General features: G+C 46.8%; 1 pseudogene; it reads right to left on the minus strand.

Moving 5' to 3' along the window:
- Nucleotides 1–874: 874 nt before the first annotated feature.
- Nucleotides 875–23,804, minus strand: LOC122930448 (annotated as a pseudogene).
- Nucleotides 23,805–24,181: the final 377 nt, after the last annotated feature.

A 24,181-nucleotide genomic window follows, 5' to 3' on the forward strand; every position in this document is an offset into this window, starting at 1 on the left:
TAAACAGAATTCTTGTGACACCATATCTCGATGATTGGCTGATCAGTGCTTCCTCTGTGGAATGTCTTGACGTTCACCTACAAATGGTCGTTCAGACTTTAACTTAACATGGCTTTCTGATAAACCTAGAGAAATCTCATCTGTTGCCATCAAACCGAATTTTGTATCAGGGATTTATTCTGGACACTACAAGCATGACTTTATTTCTGTCTCAGGACAGAGCGACCAAAACAGTACAAGGTAACATAGTTTATAAGGTTTAATAAAGCTCTCTGTCCATCCAGTTCAGCCTTGTATCACCATATCAAGGGCAGAAGGTGTACAATAAGAAAAACAAAGACAAAACAAAATAGATTAAAAAAAATTAAATACAGTGATAAGAAGCAAGGTTCAAGGGACTGTTCATCTCCACTACAAGGCTCTTCTTTTCCTCAAATCCACAATACTTTACCGGCTAATTGCACCCCAAAATAAACCTTCATATTGGCCAGTAATATCTGTGTATAGCCTGATGTGCTAAATTGGTTTCCTCGCTGTGTAAATTCTCTGATGAGTTTTAAAATTTTATTTCCATGTAAAACATTTTCTACATCAAAACACATCAAAATACTCCTACTTGATATTTAAAGGGGTCCTCTGGATAGATCATCAGCATCTGATCAGCAGGGGTCTGACACCCGTGACCCTGACAATCAGCTGTTTGGGAAGGCAGCGGTGGCTCCAGCAGCACCGCAGCCTTCTCACTGTTTACCGCTGGCCCAGTGACGTCACGACTAGTATCAACTTGCCTGGGCGTGGCTAAGCTCTGTTCACTTGAATGGAGCTTAGCCCCGACCAGGCCAGTTGATACTAGTTGTGACGTCACTGGGCCAGCGGTAAACAGTGAGAAGGATGAGGATAGATCATCAGTTAAAGCAAACTGTAGAACCACTTTAAGTTTGAGTTTAATAATAAAACATTTCTCACATTCTGAACAGGAATACAGCTTCTCTCCCATGTGAATTCTCTGATGTCTAAAAAGATTTGACTTATCTGTAAAGCACTTCCCACATTCTGGACATAAATACATTTTCTCTGTGGTGTGATTTTCTCATTGCCTGTGTAAGCAGACATGATTTATCTGTAAAACCAGGTAAGTAGCTATAGTGGAAGCAGCTGCTATGGGGCCAAAATTCAGAAGGTGCCCTCCCATGAAAAAGACTGAAAGATTGTATTGTTAGAGCCCACTCAACAGAATTATATAATGACATTAAATACAGTGACAGTATATACAGTGATATGACATATTATATACACATAGGAAATGGACAAATGTAGTGGCCTGGTTTGAGAGAGCTATCTTGCCTGGCCTGGCGTTATATGTAAATCATTTCCTACATTCTGAACAGGGATATGGCTTCTCTCATGTGTAACAAGATTTGATTTCTGTGTAAAACATTTCCCACATTCTGAACACGAATACGGCTTCTCTCATATGTGTTGTCTCTCATGTCTAATAAGATTTGATTTAATTGTGAAACATTTCCCACATTCTGAACATGAATATGGCTTCTCTCCTGTGTGAACTCTCTCATGTGTAACAAGACTTGATCTGTGTGTAAAACATTTCCCACATTCTAAACAAGAATGCAGCTTCTCTCCTATGTGTTGTCTCTCATGTCTAATAAGATTTGATTTAACTGTGAAACATTTCCCACATTCTGAACATGAATACGGCTTCTGTCCTGTGTGAACTCTCTCATGTGTAGCAAGATATGATTTACTTGTAAAACATTTCCCACATTCTGAACAAGAATATGGTTTCTCTCCTGTGTGAATTCTCTCATGGTTAACAAGATGTGATTTATTTGCAAAACATTTGCCACATTCTGAACATGAATACGGCTTCTCTCCTGTGTGAATTCTCTTGTGTCTAACAAAACTTGATTTACAGGTAAAGCGCTTCCCACACTCTGAACATGAATACAGTTTCTCTCCTGTGTGGCTTCGGTCATGTGCAACAAGATTTGATTTATTTGTAAAACATTTCCCACATTCTGAACATGAGTATGACTTGTCTCCTGTGTGACTTCTCTTATGTATCACAAGGGTTTGTTTATCTGTAAAGCACTTTTCACATTCTGAACAGGAGTAACGCTTCTTGCCAATATGACATTGAAATCTGTCATCCTCGTTCTGGCCTGCACTTGTGGTAACAATCTGTGATTGGTCAGGAGAAGGTTCCTCATGATTAGGGGGATTATATGATAGATCTGTACTGTGAAGTCCTGGATTTACTTTGAGGGTAAAGAGGTTTTCTCCTGAAGAGCACTGCAGGATATCTTCATCTTCTGCTTTATAATTTAACGATGACGTGAAATTTTCATCAGAGAGATTTTCTGTTAGGATTAAACATGCATTTAGTGTTGTTTTTCAAACCAAAAAGTAAAAAGTGCACAATATTCTTATTAGGCTGCAAACACACATGAAGCTTCTGATAAAGTCTGACAGCAGAACTGGATCCAGCAGAAAGGATAGTTAAAGGCTGTTTCTTTTGAATCCATTCCTGGCTTTGTATAAAAATAGGGGTTGTTTTGGGGACTTTTCGTGGTTTCCATTTAGTTTTAGTTTTTTTGTCAAAACCACAAGTGGTTTCAAAAGGATTGGGGAATATAAAGGAAGAACTTAACCCCTTGAAGACCAACATCACATACGTTTTAAACAGAAGATACCTGATGTTAATGTCTGCGATCAGCAGTCTCCAGCAGGGACATTGCTCCTATCACATGTTTATTCCCTCACAGTTCTGGAGATAGTAGTAAATCAAAATAAAAACTACATAAATTTGGTATATCCGCAATCGTACTGACCGGCAACATAAGCTTGTCAGATCATTTAAAAGCGCAGACAAAATGCCATTAAAACAAAACCCCTAAATGCATGGAATAAATACGTTTTTAAAATTTCATCCAAGAAATAATTTTTCCCATTTTTCCATACAAAATCAGAGGCAGACTGAGAACTTAAAGTGGCCCCATCTTCTAGGCAGCTTTATATTGACTAAAGGTGGGCCAACACAAGTAGGCAGGGTCAACACAAGTAGACGGGCAGTAATACTGTACTGCAGCACAAGATCCCGCCCCTGCAGAACCAATTACCACAGTGCAGCAAAATATAGTGCCGCTCTCACCGCAGTATTTAACTGTATCACCATCCTGAGGATATATTTGAATTCCGGAGGTCACCTGCATCTCCTAAAGCTTCTAGAATTAATGCTGAAGAGTGTTAAGTACTCAGGCTGAGGTCATGATGAGGGCTCTAGTGGCCCCCTGGGCATCGACCCACCAAGAAATTTCACAGTAGGGTCATTGGCCTGTGCGCCCCTGTACAAAATACAGTGAATTAAATGGTGCCAATAGAAAATACGTGTCCCACATAAAATAAGTCCTCATAAGGCTGTGTGAACAAAAAGGTAAAGACATTATCAGCCTTGGAAGGTCTGGAGGAAAAAATGAAAATGCAAAAAAGAAAACTGGCGCAGTCCTGAAGGAGTAAATCTAGAACAAGAATTCAGAGGCTTCTTACTCCATACCTGTGGTGACATCTCCTGGAATGTCCTCCTCCACCTCACTCTTACACGGGGGATCGCCCATCATCCGCTCTTCTTCATCCTCCACTTTAATATCAGTCAGATCTTCCCCCTGATTTGTCATCTGTAACAATTCAGGACAATACAGCAGACAGGTGGGAAATCTAACAGATCCACAGAAGAGACCCCCACCATCTATGACCCCTCTATGACTGCAGGACCCCCCTATATAGATGTGTATAGGGCTCAGCTCCATCTACCTGAGGGTTCTCTGGGAGCTTCTCCTCTGGACAGTCCTGGGAATACAGAGGACGGGGACATCTCTCTGGTGGATTTCTCCTCCTGGATCCATCTGTGGAGACACAAGCACACAGTGACTGAACACATGGCCTCCATTACATGTCACTGCACACACGTGTATACACTGCACATGACGGCTCTTACCTTGTGATATAAGAGGCTGGTGCTCCTCCATTACATGTCACTGCACACACGTGTATACACTGCACATGACGGCTCTTACCCTGTGATATAAGAGGCTGGTGCTCCTCCATTACATGTCACTGCACACACGTGTATACACTGCACATGACGGCTCTTACCTTGTGATATAAGAGGCTGGTGCTCCTCCATTACATGTCACTGCACACACGTGTATACACTGCACATGACGGCTCTTACCCTGTGATATAAGAGGCTGGTGCTCCTCCATTACATGTCACTGCACACACGTGTATACACTGCACATGACGGGTCTTACCCTGTGATATAAGAGGCTGGTGCTCCTCCATTACATGTCACTGCACACACGTGTATACACTGCACATGACGGGTCTTACCCTGTGATATAAGAGGCTGGTGCTCCTCCATTACATGTCACTGCACACACGTGTATACACTGCACATGACGGCTCTTACCCTGTGACTATAAGAGGCTGGTGCTCCTCCATTACATGTCACTGCACACACGTGTATACACTGCACATGACGGCTCTTACCTTGTGATATAAGAGGCTGGTGCTCCTCCATTACATGTCACTGCACACACGTGTATACACTGCACATGACGGCTCTTACCTTGTGATATAAGAGGCTGGTGCTCCTCCATCATGGCCTCCTTGTACAGATCCTTGTGTCCTTCTATATACTCCCACTCCTCCATGGAGAAATAGACAGTGACGTCCTGACACCTTATAGGAACCTGACAACACAATGACACCGTCATCACCCAGACCCCTCCAGTGCTGTTACTGGAGAATTTCCCAGCATTCCCAGCAGTGTCACCTCTCCAGTCAGCAGCTCCATCATCTTGTGGGTGAGTTCTAGGATCTTCTGCTCATGTATCAGGGGGTGAGGGGGAGGCTCTGTGATGGGGGGAGGGGTCCTGCTCCGCCCTCCTGACTCCTGGAGATGGATGATGGGAGTCACACAGTCCCCCGATGTCTTCTTCACTATTGTGTACTCCTGTGGATGGAGAGAGACACTTAGGGAATAAACCCTTCAGGGGCCATGTGCTCTCCTCCGGCCCTCTCCTCCTGGTACAACGTGCCTACTTACCTTCTCATGGCTCCTACAACATGACTATTGGTCACTGGTCACATGACACATCACTCACCATATTGGGGGCTGATCTTCAGGTTCTCCATCACTTGGAAGGTCTGGAGGCCGTTCTCCAGGACCCTGGACTCTTCCTATCACTTCCTATGATGGATTCTCCTTCCCGATGTCTGACTTGTTACAGAATACAATAAAGAGGAGAGAAATCTAGAAAAGTTTACCTCTCCGCTCAGCAGGGAGATGATCTCCAAGGTGAGGTCTAATATTCTTCTGCTGATCTCCTTCCTGTCCATCCTTGGTGGTCATTCAGGAGAAGAGGAGAGAACTGGAGGAGCTGGAGGCTTCTAGTACTGCAGGCGCCTTTATGAGAAGAGGAGAGGAAATCATCCAGGGGACAAGACCAGATGTCACCTCCAGAACCGCACTTCCTGAGCCTGGAGGGGCCCCGCTTCTCAGAGCCCCACCACATGGATTCCAGGGGCCCCAACATGGAGATCTCTGGTGGCTCCACAGGAGATAAATGTCTGATAGATGCAGGTCCCACCTCTGGGCTGTGCTCAGCTGTGTCCAGAGCTCCTAGAGAAGAGACTGGAGAGAGCTGAGCTCAGGCCGGGCCCCGCTCCATTCATTCTCCTCCTGGAGGCAGGGGCCCCTCACCAGGACAGTCAGGGGCCAGCGAATGATGACAACCCCCACTATCCCCACTACTCCTCCCCCATCATACTAAGCTGAGGAGCGGAGAAGGATTCCTTGTGTGTAATGGAGGAGAATCTCCAGAGGTGACATGTCTGAGCTCTCCACCACACTGTCTCCTCACAGCTCATCTTACCTGCAGGCTGGAGGAATGGCTGATACCAGAGAGAACAAGAGCCCTGACTACCGACCAGGACCTGCCCAGTGTCTGCTGCACTGCCAGAGCTGAAGGACCTGGGGTGACGTCACCGTCATGTGATCAGTGCAGGGGGCGGGGCTCAGAGAGTAGAAGATGTGGTGAAGGACCTGTGATGATGTCACCATCATGTGATCAGTGCAGGGGGCGGGGCTCAGGAGATGAGAAGAGGTGCTGAAGGACCTAGGGTGACGTCACTCTTATGTGATTAGAGCAGGGGGCGGGGTTTAGAAGTGAAGAGGATAAGAGGTGGGGAAGGACATGTGAGATGTCACTGTCGTGTGATCAGTGCAGGGGGCGGGGCTCAGGAGAAGAGGTGGTTAAGTACCAGGGGTGATGTCACCTTCGGTGACGTCACTCTCATGTTATTAGTGCAGGGGGCGGAGCAGTGGAGAGGATAAGAGGTGGGGAAGGACCTGGGGTGACATCAGCATCATGTGATCAGTGCAGGGGGCGGAGCTGCTGCTGCACTTCGATTCTAGAATAGAGTTTAGGGATGAGCGAATCGATTATGTATGAAACATCCGAAGTCGATTCGCGGAGCAGGACCGGGAGCTCTGAACAGTATTAGAATGTATTGGCTCACGAGACTTTGCACAATAATTTCATAATTTAATTTGTACTGTAAAAAAAACATTTCCCGGACTCTGGTTAGGTTCCAAGGTACCACTTGGAACCGAACCCGAGTTCGGGAAATGTTTTTTACAGTACAAATTCATTCATGAAGTTATTACCCGAAGTTTCGGGAGACTTCGCAAAGCAATAACTTAATCTCATCAGAGCCAATACATTCTAATACTGTAGAGAGCTCCCGATCCTGCTCCGCACAGTATTGGAACAACGTTTTATGCGAATCGACTTAGGATGTTTCATCCGAAGGCGATTCGCTTATCCCTAATAGAGTAGTTGTTAGAAGGAGGTTTGTGATGTCACTGGTCACATGACCCCATGTGGGAAGTGCTGGCAGACAGGGACTGCAGGAGTCTGTGCGCCTCTGTGAGGGGGGACTTTATGGGGTGTAAATCTGTGAGGGGAGGGGGCTTGTGTTTTATATTATGGGGACATGAGGGTGTGTGGAGGGCTTTTTGGGGTGTAAATCTGTGAGGGAGGGGGGACATCAGGGTGTAGATCTTTGGTTAGGGTTTTCATGGGAAGTAAGGTGTGACGTCAGTGGTCACGTGACTTCGCTGCTACTCACATGTTGGGGAGATCTATGGGATCCGGGCACAATTGGCGACCTGTTGTTTGGGGGGGGGGGTGCAGAGATGGCAACCTGTGTGCTGGGGGGGGGTGCAGTGATGGTGACATATCTGCTGGAGGGGGAAGAGATGACGATCTGTGTGCTGAGGGGATGGGCAGAAATGGCGACCTGTGTGCTGGGGGGGCAGAGATGACGACCTGTGTGCTGGGGGGGCAGAGATGACGACCTGTGTGCTGGGGGGGGTAGAGATGGCGACCTGTGTGCTGGGGGGGGGGTAAAGATGACGACCTGTGTGCTGGGGGGGGGCAGAGATGGTGACCTGTGTGCTGGTGGGGGGGTAGAGATGACGACCTGTGTGCTGGGGGGGCAGAGATGACGACCTGTGTGCTGGTGGGGGGGGGCAGAGATGGTGACCTGTGTGCTGGGGGCAGAGATGACGACCTGTGTGCTGGTGGGGGGGGGGCAGAGATGGTGACCTGTGTGCTGGGGGCAGAGATGACGACCTGTGTGCTGGGGGGGGGGGCAGAGATGGTGACCTGTGTGCTGGGGGGGGGGGCAGAGATGGTGACCTGTGTGCTGGTGGGGGGGTAAAGATGACGACCTGTGTGCTGGGGGGGGGGGGGGGTAGAGATGGCGACCTGTGTGCTGGGTGGGCAGAGATGGCGACCTGTGTGCTGGGGGGGGGGGCAGAGATGGCGACCTGTGTGCTGGGGGGGGGGGGCAGAGATGGCGACCTGTGTGCTGGGGGGGGGGGGCAGAGATGGCGACCTGTGTGCTGGGGGGGGCAGAGATGGCGACCTGTGTGCTGGGGGGGGCAGAGATGATGACCTGTGTGCTGGGGGGACAGAGATGGCGACCTGTGTGCTGGGGGGGGGCAGAGATGGCGACCTGTGTGCTGGGGGGGGCAGAGATGACTACCTGTGTGCTGGGGGGTAGAGATGGCGACCTGTGTGCTGGGGGTGGTGGGCAGAGATGGCGACCTGTGTGCTGGGGGGGACACAGATATGGCGACCTGTGTGCTGGGGGGGTAGAGATGGCGACCTGTGTGCTGGGTGGGCAGAGATGGCGACCTGTGTGCTGGTGGGGGGGGGGGCAGAGATGGTGACCTGTGTGCTGGGGGGGGCAGAGATGGCGACCTGTGTGCTGGGGGGGGGGGGACAGAGATGGCGACCTGTGTGCTGGGGGGGCAGAGATGGCGACCTGTGTGCTGGGGGGGGCAGAGATGGTGACCTATGTGGTGGTGGAGGTGAGCAGAGATAGCAACCTGTGTGCTCGGGGAGGTGTGCAGAGATGGCGACCTGTGTGCTGGTGGGGGGGGGGGTGCAGTGATGGTGACCTGTGTGCTGGGGGGGCAGAGATGACGACCTGTGTACTGGAGGTGGGCAGAGATGGCAACCTTCATGCTGGAGGTGGGCAGAGATGGCGACCTGTGTGCTGGGGGGGCAGAGATGACGACCTGTGTACTGGAGGTGGGCAGAGATGGCAACCTTCATGCTGGAGGTGGGCAGAGATAGCGACCTGTGTGCTGGGGGGGCAGAGATGACGACCTGTGTGCTGGAGGTGGGCAGAGATGGCAACCTGCGTGCTGGAGGTGGGCAGAGATGGCGACCTGTGTGCTGGGGCGGGCAGAGATGATGACCTATGTGCTGGGTGGGGGGCAGAGATGGTGATCTGTGTGCTGGGGGGGCAGAGATGGCGACCTGTGTGTTGGGAGGGGTCGGCTACTCACATGTTGGGGAGAGCTATGGGATCTGGGCACAGATAGCGACCTGTGGTTTGGGGAGGGACAGAGATGGCGACCTGTTGTTTGGGGAGGTGGGCACAGATGGCGACCTGTGTGCTGGGAGGGTGGGGATGGCGATCTGTTTGCTGGAGGGAGGTAGGCAGAAATGGCACCTGTGTGTTTGGGGAGGTGGGCAGAGATGGCGACCTGTATGCTTGGGAGGTGGGCAGAGATGGCGACCTGTATGCTGAGTGGGGGGGCAGAGATAGTGATCTGTGTGCTGGGGGAGGTAAGCAGAGATGGCGATCTGTGTGTTGGAGGGGGTGGGCTGAGATGGCGGCTTGTGTTGGGCGAGCATGCTCGGCTGAACACTAATTTTACTTGAGCAGTGCGATGCTCGGCACATCGCGGTGTCTGGCCGAACACTGCGTGTGCTCGAGCAAGATGCTCGAGTCTCCTCCACTCGCGTTTAAAACGTGCGCGGAGGTACTATTCAGTGTAATTTTTATTAGCTGCTGGTGACAGTGACATTACTTGCGCTATACCTCCTGTTTAACGTGTGCACATCCTAAAAATATCTGTGACATTCTGTGTACTTAATTTGCGCATACACTTATAAAACATACTTGCAAGCATATATACCATTTAATATGCAGAAGGTGAGCAGTAAGGGACGGGGAAGTGGCCGTGCTGCGGATGGTGCACGCAGAGGCCGTGGCCCTGGGTGCGGTGAAAACTGTGCCTGCTGCCAGAGCACTAGAAACACACTCATTCACGATACCTAGCTTCATGTCCCAGTTTGCAGGGTGGCGCAGGACAACACTCTCGAAATCAGACCAGTGCGACCAGGTGGTCAGTTGGATTGCAGCAGATAATTCTTCCAGTCGGTTAAGCACCACCCTGTCTTCCACAAAGTCCAGTCTCAGTAGCCAAGAGTCTGTTCAACACAATCCTCACCCTGATCCTCCTTCCTCCCACCATGGAGAGTCTTGCCAAACAAGTGATTCCCACACTCGGATATACCGAGGAGCTCTTTTCAGCGCCATTCCTTAATTTGGGCCTCTCAACAAGCCCGCTTGAAGAGGGACATGAAGAGATATTGTGCCCTGATTCGCAAACTCTTGAGCATCCACAATCACAAGAAGATGACGGTGGGGAACGGCAATTAGTGTTTCACGAGGTGGATGATGAGGATGAGACACAGTTGTCAATCACTGAGGTTGTGGTTAGGTCAACAAGTCAGGAGGATAACCAGAGTGAGGAAGTGGAAGAGAAGAGGGTGAACGATGAAGTCACTGACCCAACCTGGGAAGGTTGGCAAGCCGAATGAGGACAGTAGTACAGAGGGGGAGACATCCGCAGCACTGCAACAGGCTGGAAGAGGCAGTGGGGTGACAAAAGGGAGAAGGCGGGCCAAACCAAACAGGCCCGCAACTGTTCCCCAGAGCACCCCCTTGTGGCAATCTCCCTTGCCAAGGGGTAGGTGTTCCGCAGTCTGGTGCATCTTTGAGGAAAGTGCGGACAATAAAAGAATTACCATTTGCAACCTGTGCTATACCAAAATGAGCAGGGGCGTGAACACTAGCAACCTCACCACCACCAGCATGATCCGCCACATGGCATCCAAGCACCCTAATAGGTGGGCCGAACGCCTGGGTCCACAATCAGTGTCTGCGGGTCACACCACTACCTCCTCTTCCCCTGTGTTACGTGCTGGTCAATCCCCTGTCCAAGACGCAGGCCCGGATGCCTCCTGCCATGCACCTGGACCTTCGCAAGCACCATCAGCTAGCACATCCACTTCTATGTCCCAGCGCAGCGTACAGATGTCTATACCCCAGGCCTTTGAATAAAAGCGCAAATATCCAGCCACCCACTCACAGGCCATAGCACTAAATGCACACCTTTCCAAATTGCTGGCCCTGGAAATGTTGCCATTTAGGCTTGTGGACACTGAGGCTTTCCGCAGCCTGATGGCGATGGCTGTCCCGCGTTACTCTGTCCCTAGCTGCCAATATTTTTCAATGTGCAGTCCCAGCCTTACACCAGCATGTGTCTTGTAACATCACCCGTGCCCTGACCAACGCAGTTATTGGGAAGGTCCACTTAACGACTGACATACTGTATGGAAAAGTGCTTTTGGCCAGGGATGCTACATTTCCCTGACGGCACACTGGGTGAACGTTGTGGAGGCCAGGAGCGAGTCGTACCCTGGGATGGCACAGGTGCTACTGACACCAAGGATTTCGGGCCCTACTTCCATTAGGGTTTTAGCCACCACCTACGTTAGTGGCTACAACCCCTCTTTCTCCCCCTCCACCTCTGAATTCTCATCTTGCAGCACCAGTCAGCCATCAGTCAGTAGCTAGAAGCAGTGTAGCACTGCCGTGGGGAAGTGGCAACAGGCCACTTAAACTGATCTGCTTAGGTGACAAACAGCACACCGCCGCAGAGCTGTGGCAGGGGATAAGAGACCAGACTGAGCTGTGGCTCTCGCCACTCAACCTACAACCAGGCATGGTTCTGTCTGATAATGGCCGTAACCTGGTGGCGGCTTTGGAGCCCGACAAGCTCACACACATACCATGCCTAGCCCATGTGTTCAACCTAATGGCTCAGCAGTTTCTCAAAACCTACCCCAATTTGCCTCAGCTACTGGTGAAGGTGCACCGCGTGTGTGCCCATTTCCGCAAGTCATCGACAGCTTCTGCCGGTCTGGCAACGCTGCAGCAGCGCTTGCAATTGCCAGTTCACCGACTGTTGTGCGACGTGAGCATGCGCTGGAACTCAACGTTCCACATGTTGGCCAGGCTTTGTGAGCAGCAGAGGGCAGTAGTGGAATACCAGCTGCAACATGGTCGTCGCCTTTCCAGTCAGCTTTCGCTCTTCACAAGCGACGAGTGGGCATTGATGTCTGGCCTCTGTGAGGTTTTACGCAACTTTGAGGAATCAACACAGATGATGAGCGGCAATAACACTATTATCAGCGTAACTATCCCAATGCTGTGTCTACTGAAACGCTCGCTGCTCACAATTAAGGCGGACGCTTTGCATGTGGAAGAGGTGGAAATGGGGGAAGACAGTACACAGGGTGATAGCCAGACCACTGTCAGTTCGTCTTCTCAGCGCAAATTGGATAATGAGGAGGAGCAGGAGACGTTTGCCTCCGCCACAGAGGGTATGACCCATGGAAGTTTTATTCCATCTGTTTAGTGTGGATGGGTAGAAGAGGAGGATGAGTAGATTGAGAGTCATCCTCCTGATAAGGACAGCGAAGTCTTGCCTGTTGGTACTCTGGCACACATGGCTGACTTTATGTTAGGCTGCCTTTCCCATGACCCTCGCTTTGTATGCATTTTGGCCAACACCGATTACTGGTTGTTCACCCTTCTCGACCCCTGCTACAAAGAGAACTTCTCATCTCTCATTCTTGTGGTGGAGAGGTCAAGTTGCTCCAAAAATTTCCAGCTGACAATGCTGGCTGCAGAGTACGTAGTTCCTTGGCCAACCGAGGAGGGGAGACGAGGGGAACACAAAGCAGTTCAAACAGAGGCAGGGCAACACTCTCCAAGGCCTGGGAAAGTTTTATGACACCTCGCCAGCACCCTCAACCTGATGCATGGCCTAGTGTCACAAGGAGGGAAAAATTGTGGAAGATGTTGAAGTAGTATGTAGCAGACCGTGTCAGCGTCCTTAGTAATCCCTTTGTGCCTTACAACTATTGGGTGTCCAAGCTGAACACGTGGCCAGAACTGGCGCTCTAGGTCTTGAAGGTGCTGGCCTGCCCCACCGCCAGCGTTTTGTCAGAGTGTGTATTTACTGGTGTTGGGGGCATAATAACTGATAAGTGCATCCGCCTCTCAACTGAAAATGCTGACCAGTTGATGCTTATAAAAATGAACAATAATAAGGAAGTTGCAGCACACAGTTTTACTTGTTGCTATTAAGTTTTAATTAAAACTTAATAGCAACAAGTAAAACTGTGTGCTGCAACTTCCTTATTATTATATGCGACTGAATAAGTCCTTGCAGGCACCAGTGAACCATACAGGTGTGCGGTACTCCAAAACTCAACACTATAAAAATGAACAAGGCCTGGATTGCCCCTGACTTCTCTACTCCACCAGAGCAAAGCGGCTGAACATAAAGGCACTCTAAATGTGGCTTTTATGGTGTATTGAATACACTGTATTCCCATGCACCCCTTCCACCACTAAAAAGGGTATATGGTTCAATCTCCCTTTTCTCGTCCTCCTCCTCCATCATATCAACATGCTTATTAGGCTGCCCTTGCTCCTAATGTTTTAGAGGGTCATCTCAGCAGCAGGCCCCCACCCATAATATTTTAGAAGGTCACCAGCAGGCCCTCACCCATAATGTTTTTGAGGGTCACCAGCAGGCCCTTGTTCATAATGTTTTTGATGGTCACCAGCAGGCCCTCACCCCTAATGTTTTAGATGGTCAGCTCAGCAGCAGACCCTTGCCCCTAATGTTTTAGAGGGTCAGCTCAGCAGCAGACCCTTGCCCCTAATGTTTTAGATGGTCAGATCAGCAGCAGTACCTCGCCCCTAATGTTTTAGAAGGTCAGATCTGCTGCAGGCACTCGCCCCTAATGTTTTAGAGGTTCATCCCAGCAGCAGACCCTGACCGCTAATGTTTTAGATGGTCACATCAGCAGCAGGCCCTCGCCCCTAATGTTTTAGATGGTCAGATCAGCAGGCCCTTGCTCCAATAGTTTTTGAGGGTCACCAGCAGGCCATCAATCATAGATTTTCAAGGGTGTGTAGGATGCCCTCTTTTATGTGTAATAAAGGGTGTATTTGAGAGCCGTTACCTTGTAATTTTTGGCAGCCCTTTCACTTAGTGCATAGGCTTATGAGTGTGGGAGTCCCACTACCTGAACAATTGTACCACAATGTGAATGAGGCTCTCTATTATGTGATATACAGGTTGTATCGGAGTGCCTCTTCCTTGTAATTTTTGGCAGGACTTGCACTTTATATACAAGTAAATATACAGGAAAGAATGTTTCCTAACAATATTTCCTCTAAAATCGATTTTATCTTTGGTTTTGTGCATATTATTGTCAGTCTGTAAAAGTGGCGTACTACTCGGACAACATGGTTCCCAGCAGCGACCTGGGAGTCCAAGATGCATCGAGACATTCTGCCCATGCTGTTCCTGAACCATTTCAGTGATGTTTCCATCGAATTCTGACCTTTTCCTGTGAACCAGACACCCTCCCCTCTTCAGAGCAGGGAGTGACTGGTTTAATGCTCGGGTTCTCCCATTGACTTCCATTGTGCTCTGGTGCTCTACAGAGCACTCAAGCAGCCCGAGGTGTTCTACTCGAGCACCCGAGCACTTTGGTGCTCAATCAACACAAATGGCTACCTGTGTGCTGGGGGAGGTGGGTAAAGATGGCAACCCGTGTGCTGGAAGTGGGAAGAGATGGCATCCTGTGTGCTGGAGGTTGGCAGAGATGGCAATCTGTGTGTTGGGGAGGTGGGCAGAGATGGCGACCTGTGTGCTGGGGGAGGGTGCAGTGATGGCAACCTGTGTGCTGGAAGTTGGAAGAGATGGCATCCTGTGTGCTGGAGGTTGGCAGAGATGGCGACCTGTGTGCTGGGGGAGGGTGCAGTGATGGCAACCTGTGTGCTGGAGGTGGGCAGAGAAGTAGACCTGTGGGGGGGGGGCAGAGATGGCGACCTATGTGCTGGGTGGGGAGCCAGAGATGGCAACCTGTGTGCTGGAGGTGGGCATAGAAGGAGACCTGTGAGCTGTTGGGGGGGGGGGGCAGAGATGGCAACATGTGTGCTCGAGGGGGCAGAGATGGAGACCTGTTTGGGGGGGTACTGTCTGTAACTTGGGAACAGTTTGATAGAGAGGCATGAGCAGCATTCAGTGGGTGTGGGGGGCAGACAATGATGCATATCTTATGTTAGGTCTGTGTGAGATAAGGGGTGACCTCGGGTGCAGTCCCTGATCTTGGGGCATATGGGGTCAGCAGGGAGTATTGTGTGGAAGCCATTAATATCAGACAAGGAGATCATGAGTGAAAGAGTGCGGTGGCATGTGGGGGAGTCCAAGCTCTGTGAGGTCAGTGTGTTTGTGTGGGAAAAGAGGTCAGTTGCAACTACGGTGTATGGAACCCATGCAGATAAAACAAGGGGTTCTTGTGCTACTGTCTGTGGGAGAGGGGTGGCATGACGAGTGGCTCTGGCAATGTGGGGGTCAGTGGGTGTATGGGACGATGGAAGGGTACTTGTCCTGTTGTCTGCTACAGTGGGGTGGCATGAGGAGCAGTCCTAGGACTTTTTAGTGGAATCTGTAAAGTCAATGGGTCGTCAGTTGCAGTATGTTTGTGTGGTATTGGAACTACACCGTTTAGAAATGGGGGTGTTGCTGGGAATTAGCTCAAGGCAGTTACAGTGAGTTATACAGCATGTATGTCTGGAATGTGGCTTCTAGGTTTGGGCTTCATGTGGTGGTTTGGAGTTTAATGCCTTATCTTAAATGTTCTACTTATGTAGCTGTGTGGTGACATGTTTGTGTTTTTGCATGCCATACATCTTATTCCTGGGAGCTGAATGGCACAGGAGAGGGGTGTCCAGTCACTAAAGCCAGGGGAGAGGAGCACTCCAGTGCTGGATCCTGTACAGACCCAGAGGAGCACTCCAGTGCTGTAGAGGCAGAGGCCAAATGTGATAACAGGATGTATAAGGCCGTGTGGTTGAGTCTCTGAGCCGGATATGTCAGTCCAGTGGCTTTGGATTGCAGTTTGTGAGTGGAATGGAGAGTAGTGAGTGTGGGTGGTCATGGAGATGTATTCTTTGTGAGGCAAGGATACGTAATAGAGAGCTGTTTAAGAGGACTTTTTGGGTCTGGGGTTTCAGGTCTTAAAATCTTTTGTAACAGGAAAAAATTATAAATATTAGATCTATCCTCTAATAAAAACAAAAGAAATGTCTAAGGCGTCTCATGAAAAGTATCGAATACACGTAAGTTGCCTAAGAAAATATCTAGTTACCTACAGTTCTCTCTGTATAAGCTCTTATAGAAGGAATGCTACCAGCTGATAAATCAGCTGCATCTTCTATTCCAGTGGCCAGAGCCTTAAGAATTTGGTTGAGCCAGCTTATGCAAGACTTAGAACATGGGGTCCCTAGGGAAAAGATCCTTTAATATATCCCTCTTCTAAAAACTGCAACTGAATTTCTTTGTGATGCTCACCTTGATATTTTAAAATACTCTTCCAGGTATTTGGCTTTATCTAATGCAGCCAGACGCACATTGTGGATAAAGCAGTAGGATGGAGATGTGCCATAAAATAATAATTTCTGCTCTTTACCATTTCATCCCTCATCCTTATTTGGTCCAAAACTTTAGGGGATCCTTAAAGGGGTTCTTCAGTTTGTTTATCCTCTGTATAGATCATCAGCATCTGATTGGCGGGGGTCCGACACTGTTTACCGCTGGCCCAGTGACGTCATGACTAGTATCAACTTGCCTGGGCGGGGCTAAGCTCCATTTAAGTGAACGGAGCTTAGCCCCGCCCAGACCAGTTGATACTAGTCGTGACATCACTGGGCCTGCGGTAAACAGTGAGAAGGCTGTGGTGCTGCTGGAGCGCCGCTGCCTTCTCGAACAGCTGATCGGCGAGGGTCCCGGGTGTCAGACCCCCGCCGATCAGATGCTGATGATCTATCCGGAGGATAGATCATCAGTTTAAACAAACTGCAGAACACCATTAAGTCCCTAAACGAAAATGAAGGGGTGTCCTTTCCTTGATCCAATAAAAAGAGATCACATCTACATAATTGCTATCTTGTGTAGGATGTCTATTGTAGTACTTCTGGTTCGCTGCGGGCATCCTCCACTGTATGCATTTTTGCTGGGAATCGTCATTAGCAACGGGCCACAAGTGCAGGATCTGCTCCCCTGTATATATATGCACAACTGCATGTGGGTTTGAGCACTTCCTGCTTGTTTAATACCACGCCATTCTTTTCAGTTTGTACCAATAAAAAGAGAACCTTCAGGCCTTTCCAAACTAAAAAAACTGGTTCTCCCAGATTCCAACATAATTTCTGTGCCTTAGATAGAAAGAAATTTACAAAAAGTGGCAAGGAATCTACCGCTTCCTTCAAAAGAAAGATGTCCAATCTCAAGAGTGCCAGCCTTATGACGCAAAGTTGCTCCCAGTTGGATAAGACTCCAAAAGTTTTTTTACAGAATGGTTAAAACATCTTCAGATGTCTGGGTCCTCTCCACAATTGCAAAAGGCTTCTATTTGGAACTCAGAGAAATTCCTCAAGATCGTTACTTGGTGAACAAAGTAAAAAAGTCCTGCAATTTTTCAACTCTTGGAAGAATTTATAAAAAAAAAAGCTTTGGAGAAAGTCCCATCAAGAAAGAGAGGCCAAGGAGTATACTCTCCTATCTTTGCAGTACCAAAACCCAGAAGGTCCTGGCGCCTAATAACAAATCCAACATACTTGATAACCTTCTTTATAAAGAAAAAAATCTAAATGGAATCCATCCGATCAGTCATAAACATAGTACAACAAAACGACTACCTGGCTACCATAGATCTTAGAGACGTGTATCTTCAGATTCCAGTTCTTCAAAATCACAGAAAATTTCTCAGAATTGCTGTGCTTCTGGAAGATCATGTGGAGCATCTCCAATTCACCTGTCTACCATTTGGACTAACATCGGCTCCTCGAGTTTTAACCAAGGTAGCAGTCATGATATCTGCAGCCCTAATTCTTGTGACACCATATCTTGATGATTGGCTGATCACTGCTTCCTCAGTGGAATGTCTTGTTGTCCACCTTCAAATGGTCGTTCAGACGGCTTTCTGATAAACCTAGGGAAATCTCATCTATTGCCATCAAAACGGATTTTGCATCTGGGATTTATTCTGGACACTGCAAGCATGACTTTATTTCTGTCTCAGGACAGAGCGACCAAAACAGTACAAGGTAACATAGTTTATAAGGCTTAATAAAACCCTCCGTCCATCCAGTTCAGCCTTGTATCACCATATCAAGGGCACAAGGTGTACAATAAGAAAAACAAAGACAAACAAAATAGATAAAAAAATGCTACTAATGGCTCTCGCTGCAGCAGCTAGCCACAACCCCTGTATATTACATATGTCTGATATCACAATAAATATAACAGAAAAAAGATACAATTTAAAATGTCACATTATCCAAAAAATAATGAAAATATGACACGTCAGAAAGGGGAGTAAATGGTTCAGTCTTTAACTGGTTAATAAATAAAAATCAGTTTTAGTGTTTTATTCAAATCGATCACCTTTTTTGTTTAATATAATTTGTATGAAGATGAAATATTCTGTCCACGTACATAAAACAATTTCATGGAGCGTCGTTACTTTCCTCATATCACTCTGGATTCTCGTAAATACAGTGATAAGAAGCAGGGTTCAAGGGGACTGTTCATCTCCACTACAAGGCTTTTCTTTTCCTCAAATCCACAATACTTTTCCTTATACCGTCTAATTGCACCCCAAAATAAACCTTCACATTGGCCATTAATATCTGTGAATAGCCAGATGTGCTAAATTGGTTTCCTCTTTGTGTGAATTCTCTGATGAGTTTTAAAATCTTATTTACATGTAAAACATATGCTACACCAAAGAACATCAAAAATGGCTTTACTCCTACTTGGATTCATTGATGATCTTTAAGTTTGAGTTTAGTAATAAAACATTTCTCACATTCTGAACATCAATACGGCTTCTCTCCTGTGTGACTTCTAAAGATTTGACTTAACTGTAAAGCACTTCCCACATTCTGGACATCAATACGTTTTCTGTGTGGTGTGATGTCTAATTGCCTGTGTAAGCAGATATGATTTATCTGTAAAACCAGGGAAGTAGCCATAGAGGAAGCAGCTGCTATGGACCCAAAATTCAGAAGGTGCCCTCCCACGAGAAAGACTGAAAGATTGTATTTTTAGGACCCACTCAACAGAATTATATAATGACATTAAATACAGTGACAGTATATACAGTGATATGACATATTATATACACATAGGAAATGGACAGAGTGGTGGCCTGGTCTGAGAGAGCTATCTCGCCTGGCCAAAGGAGTGAGGGTTGTGTGATCAAAGGTAGAGGTCCCTGCCCGTAAGAGCTTGCAATCTACAAGGGAAGGGGACAACACAGTAGGTGAGGGTTCTCTCCTGTTTGATGTCTCTAATGTTTACAAGGTTTGATTTAGCTCTTAATCACTTCCCACGTAGTGAACATGAATATGGTTTCTCTCCTTTGTGAATTCTCTGATGTTTTACAAAATGTGAGTTATATGTAAATCATTTCCCACATACTAAACATGAATATGGCTTATCTCCTGTGTGAATCCTCTCATGTGTAACAAGATTTGATTTAACTGTAAAACATTTCCCACATTCTGAACAGGAATATGGCTTCTCTCCTGTGTGACATCTCTCATGTGTAACAAGATTTGATTTCTGTGTAAAACATTTCCCACATTCTGAACACGAATACATCTTCTCTCCTATGTGTTGTCTCTCATGTCTAATAAGATTTGATTTAACTGTGAAACATTTCCCACATTCTGAACATGAATACGGCTTCTCTCCTGTGTGAACTCTCTCATGCGTAGCAAGATATGATTTACTTGTAAAACATTTCCCACATTCTGAACAAGAATATGGTTTCTCTCCTTTGTGAATCCTCTCATGTGTAACAAGATGTGATTTATTTGTAAAACATTTCCCACATTCTGAACATGAATACGGCTTCTCTCCTGTGTGAATTCTCTTGTGTCTAACAAAACTTGATTTACAGGTAAAGCACTTCCCACACTCTGAACATGAATACAGTTTCTCTCCTGTGTGACTTCTTTCATGTGTAACAAGATGTGATTTATTTGTAAAACATTTCCCACTTTTTGAACATGAGTATGACTTGTCTCCTGTGTGACTTCTCTTATGTATCACAAGGGTTTGTTTATCTGTAAAGCACTTTTCACATTCTGAACAGGAGTAACGCTTCTCCCCAGTATGACATTGAAATCTGTCATCCTCATTCTGGCCTGCACTTGTGGTAACAATCTGTGATTGGTCAGGAGAAGGTTTCTCATGATTAGGGGGATTATATGATAGATCTGTACTGTGAAGTCCTGGATTTACTTCGAGGGTAATGAAGTTTTCTCCTGAAGAGCGCTGCATGATATCTTCATCTTCTGCTTTATAATTTAGTGATGACATGAAGTTTTCATCAGAGAAATTTTCTGTTAGGATTAAACATGCATTTAGTATTGTTTTTCAAACCAAAAAGGAACAAATGCACAATATTCTTATTAGGCTGCAAATACACATGAAGCTTCTGATAAAGTCTGACAGCAGAACTGGATCCAGCAGGAAGGATAGATAAAGGCTGTTTCTTTTGAATCCATTCCTGGCTTTGGCTAAAAATAGGGGTTGTTTTGGGGACTTTTTGTGGTTTTTTATTTAGTTTTTTTTTTGCCAAAACCACAAGTGGATTCAAAAGGATTGGGAAAAATAAAGGAAGAACTTAACCCCTTGAAGACCAACGTCACATACGTTTTAAACAGAAGATACCTGAGGTTAATGTCTGCGATCAAAAAAATCACCTACCACAGACGTTTAACCCCTCAGATGCCATGGTCAATTATGACCACAGCATCCGAGTGGTGAAAAATAGGAGCAATGTCCCTGCTGGAGACTGCGATGTCTATCACATGTTTATTCCAATGAAGACCTGCAGGTGGTGTTAGACAGATTGACAGGGCTCCCTCTGCTTGGATCCCCTTGGTGATTTCGCAAAGCCCAATTTGTTTGCTTGGGGTTCTGTGCCTATCCCATGGTCCTGCAAGAGCATTCTACAGCAGTCTATGGTACAGGCGATCAGACGAATCTCATTTACAAATAACCTGAAGGAACTAAAAATTACAGTGAAAAAAATACTAAATATTACAAATTCTAATCACCTATACTTTCTAATTTATCATAGAAACATAAACAATAAAAAAGAAATATGATAGGGTTTACCACATGGAAAAATTGCTGAACATTTAAAATACAAAAATTATTTTCCTGTGCAATAAATACGATAATGGGAAAAAAATAAAAAATTGACAAATCACCATTTTTTTGGTCACCTTACCCCTCCAAGAATGAATAAAAAGTGATCTAAAAAGTTTGTACAGGTCCTTCTAAAAAAATTAGCATATTGTGATAAAGTTCATTATTTTCTGTAATGTACTGATAAACATTAGACTTTCATATATTTTAGATTCATTACACACAACTGAAGTAGTTCAAGCCTTTTATTGTTTTAATATTGATGATTTTGGCCACAGCTCATGAAAACCCAAATTTCCTATCTCAAAAAATTAGCATATTTCATCCGACCAATAAAAGAAAAGTGTTTTTAATACAAAAAAAAGTCAACCTTCAAATAATGATGTTCAGTTCTGCACTCAATACTTGGTCGGGAATCCTTTTGCAGAAATGACTGCTTCAATGCGGCGTGGCATGGAGGCCATCAGCCTGTGGCACTGCTGAGGTGTTATGGAGGCCCAGGAGGCTTCAATGCGGCGTGGCATGGAGGCAATCAGCCTGTGGCACTGCTGAGGTGTTATGGAGGCCCAGGAGGCTTCAATGCGGCGTGGCATGGAGGCAATCAGCCTGTGGCACTGCTGAGGTGTTATGGAGGCCCAGGATGCTTCGATAGCGGCCTGAAGCTCATCCAGAGTGTTGGGTCTTGCATCTCTCAACTTTCTCTTCCCAATTATCCCACAGATTCTCTATGGGGTTCAGGTCAGGAGAGTTGGCAGGCCAATTGAGCCCAGTAATACCATGGTCAGTAAACCATTTACCAGTGGTGTTGGCGCTGTGAGCAGGTGCCAGGTCGTGCTGAAAAATGACATCTTCATCTCCATAAAGCTTTTCAGCAAATGGAAGCATGAAGTGCTCCAAAATCTCCTGATAGCGGCTGCATTGACCCTGCCCTTGATAAAACACAGTGGACCAACACCAGCAGCTGACATGGCACCCCAGACCATCACTGACTGTGGGTACTTGACACTGGACTTCAGGCATTTTGGCATTTCCCTCTCCCCAGTCTTCCTCCAGACTCTGGCACCTTGATTTCCGAATGACATGCAAAATTTGCTTTCATCCGAAAAAAGTACTTTGGACCACTGAGCAACAGTCCAGTGCTGCTTCTCTGTAGCCCAGGTCAGGCGCTTCTGCCGCTGTTTTGGTTCAAAAGTGGCTTGACCTGGGGAATGCGGCACCTGTAGCCCATTTCCTGCACACGCCTGTACACGGTGGCTCTGGATGTTTCTACTCCAGACTCAGTCCACTGCTTCCGCAGGTCCCCCAAGGTCTGGAATCGGTCCTTCTCCACAATCTTCCTCAGGGTCCGGTCACCTCTTCTCGTTGTGCAGCGTTTTCTGCCACACTTTTTCCTTCCCACAGACTTCCCACTGAGGTGCCTTGATACAGCACTCTGGGAACAGCCTATTCCTTCAGACATGTCTTTCTGTGTCTTACCCTCTTGCTTGAGGGGTCAATGATGGCCTTCTGGACAGCAGTCAGGTCGGCAGTCTTACCCATGATTGCGGTTTGGAGTAATGAACCAGGCTGGGAGTTTTTAAAAGCCTCAGGAATCTTTTGCAGGTGTTTAGAGTTAATTAGTGGGTTCAGATGATTAGGTTAATAGCTCGTTTAGAGAACCTTTTCATGATATGCTAATTTTTTTTGATAGGAATTTGGGGTTTTCATGAGCTGTAGGCCAAAATCATCAATATTAAAACAATAAAAGGCTTGAACTACTTCAGTTGTGTGTAATGAATCTAAAATATATGAAAGTCTAATGTTTATCAGTACATTACAGAAAATAATGAACTTTATCACAATATGCTAATTTTTTTTAGAAGGACCTGTATGTACCTCAATATGATACCAAGAAAAACACTCCCTGCAGAAAAACACTCCATCACAGTTCTGGAGATAGTAATAAATCTAAATAAAAACTACATAAATTTGGTATATCCGCAATCGTACTGACCGGCAACATAAGCTTGTCAGATCATTTAAAGCGCAGAGTGAATGCAATTAAAACAAAACCCGTAAATGCATGGAGGAAATACGTTTTTAAAATTTCATCCAAGAAATATTTTTTTCCCATTTTTCAATATAAGATCAGAGGCAGACTAAGAACTTAAAGTGGCCCCATCTTCTAGGCAGCTTTATATTGACTAAAGGTGGGCCAACACAAGTAGACGGGGCAGCAATACTGTACTGCAGCACAAGATCCCACCCCTGCAGAACCAATTACCACAGTGCAGCAAAATATACTGCCGCTCTCACCGCAGTATTTAACTGTATCACCATCCTGAGAATACATTTGAATTCCGGAGGTCACCTGCATCTCCTGATGCTTCTAGAATTAATGCTGAAGAGTGTTAAGTACTCAGCTGAGGTCATGATGAGGGCTCTAGTGGCCCCCTGGGCATCGACCCACAAAGAAATTTCACAGTAGGGTCATTGGCCTGTGCGGCCCCTGTACAGAATACAGTGAATTAAATGGTGCCAATAGAAAATACGTGTCCCACATAAAATAAGTCCTCATGAGGCTGTGTGAACGAAAAGGTAAAGACATTATCAGCCTTGGAAGGTCTGGAGGAAAAAATGAAAATGCAAAAAAGAAAACTGGCGCAGTCCTGAAGGAGCGAATCTAGAACATTAATTCAGAGGCTTCTTACTCCATACCTGTGGTGGCATCTCCTGGAATGTCCTCCTCCACCTCACTCTTACACGGGGGATCGCCCATCATCCGCTCTTCTTCATCCTCCACTTTAATATCAGTCAGATCTTCCCCCTGATTTGTCATCTGTAACAATTCAGGACAATACAGCAGACAGGTGGGAAATCTAACAGATCCACAGAAGAGACCCCCACAATCTATGACCCCTCTATGACTGCAGGACCCCCCTATATAGATGTGTACAGGGCTCAGCTCCATCTACCTGAGGGTTCTCTGGGACCTTCTCCTCTGGACAGTCCTGGGAATACAGAGGACGGGAAAATCTCTCTGGTGGATTTCTCCTCCTGGATCCATCTGTGGAGACACAAGCACACAGTGCCTGAACATCTGGTACCATAAAACCACAGGAGACCTTTAGAGGTCTTGTGGAGCCCATATCTCGA

Source organism: Bufo gargarizans, chromosome 1 (genome assembly GCF_014858855.1).
Source record: "Bufo gargarizans isolate SCDJY-AF-19 chromosome 1, ASM1485885v1, whole genome shotgun sequence".
NCBI classification, from domain to species: Eukaryota; Metazoa; Chordata; class Amphibia; order Anura; family Bufonidae; genus Bufo; species Bufo gargarizans.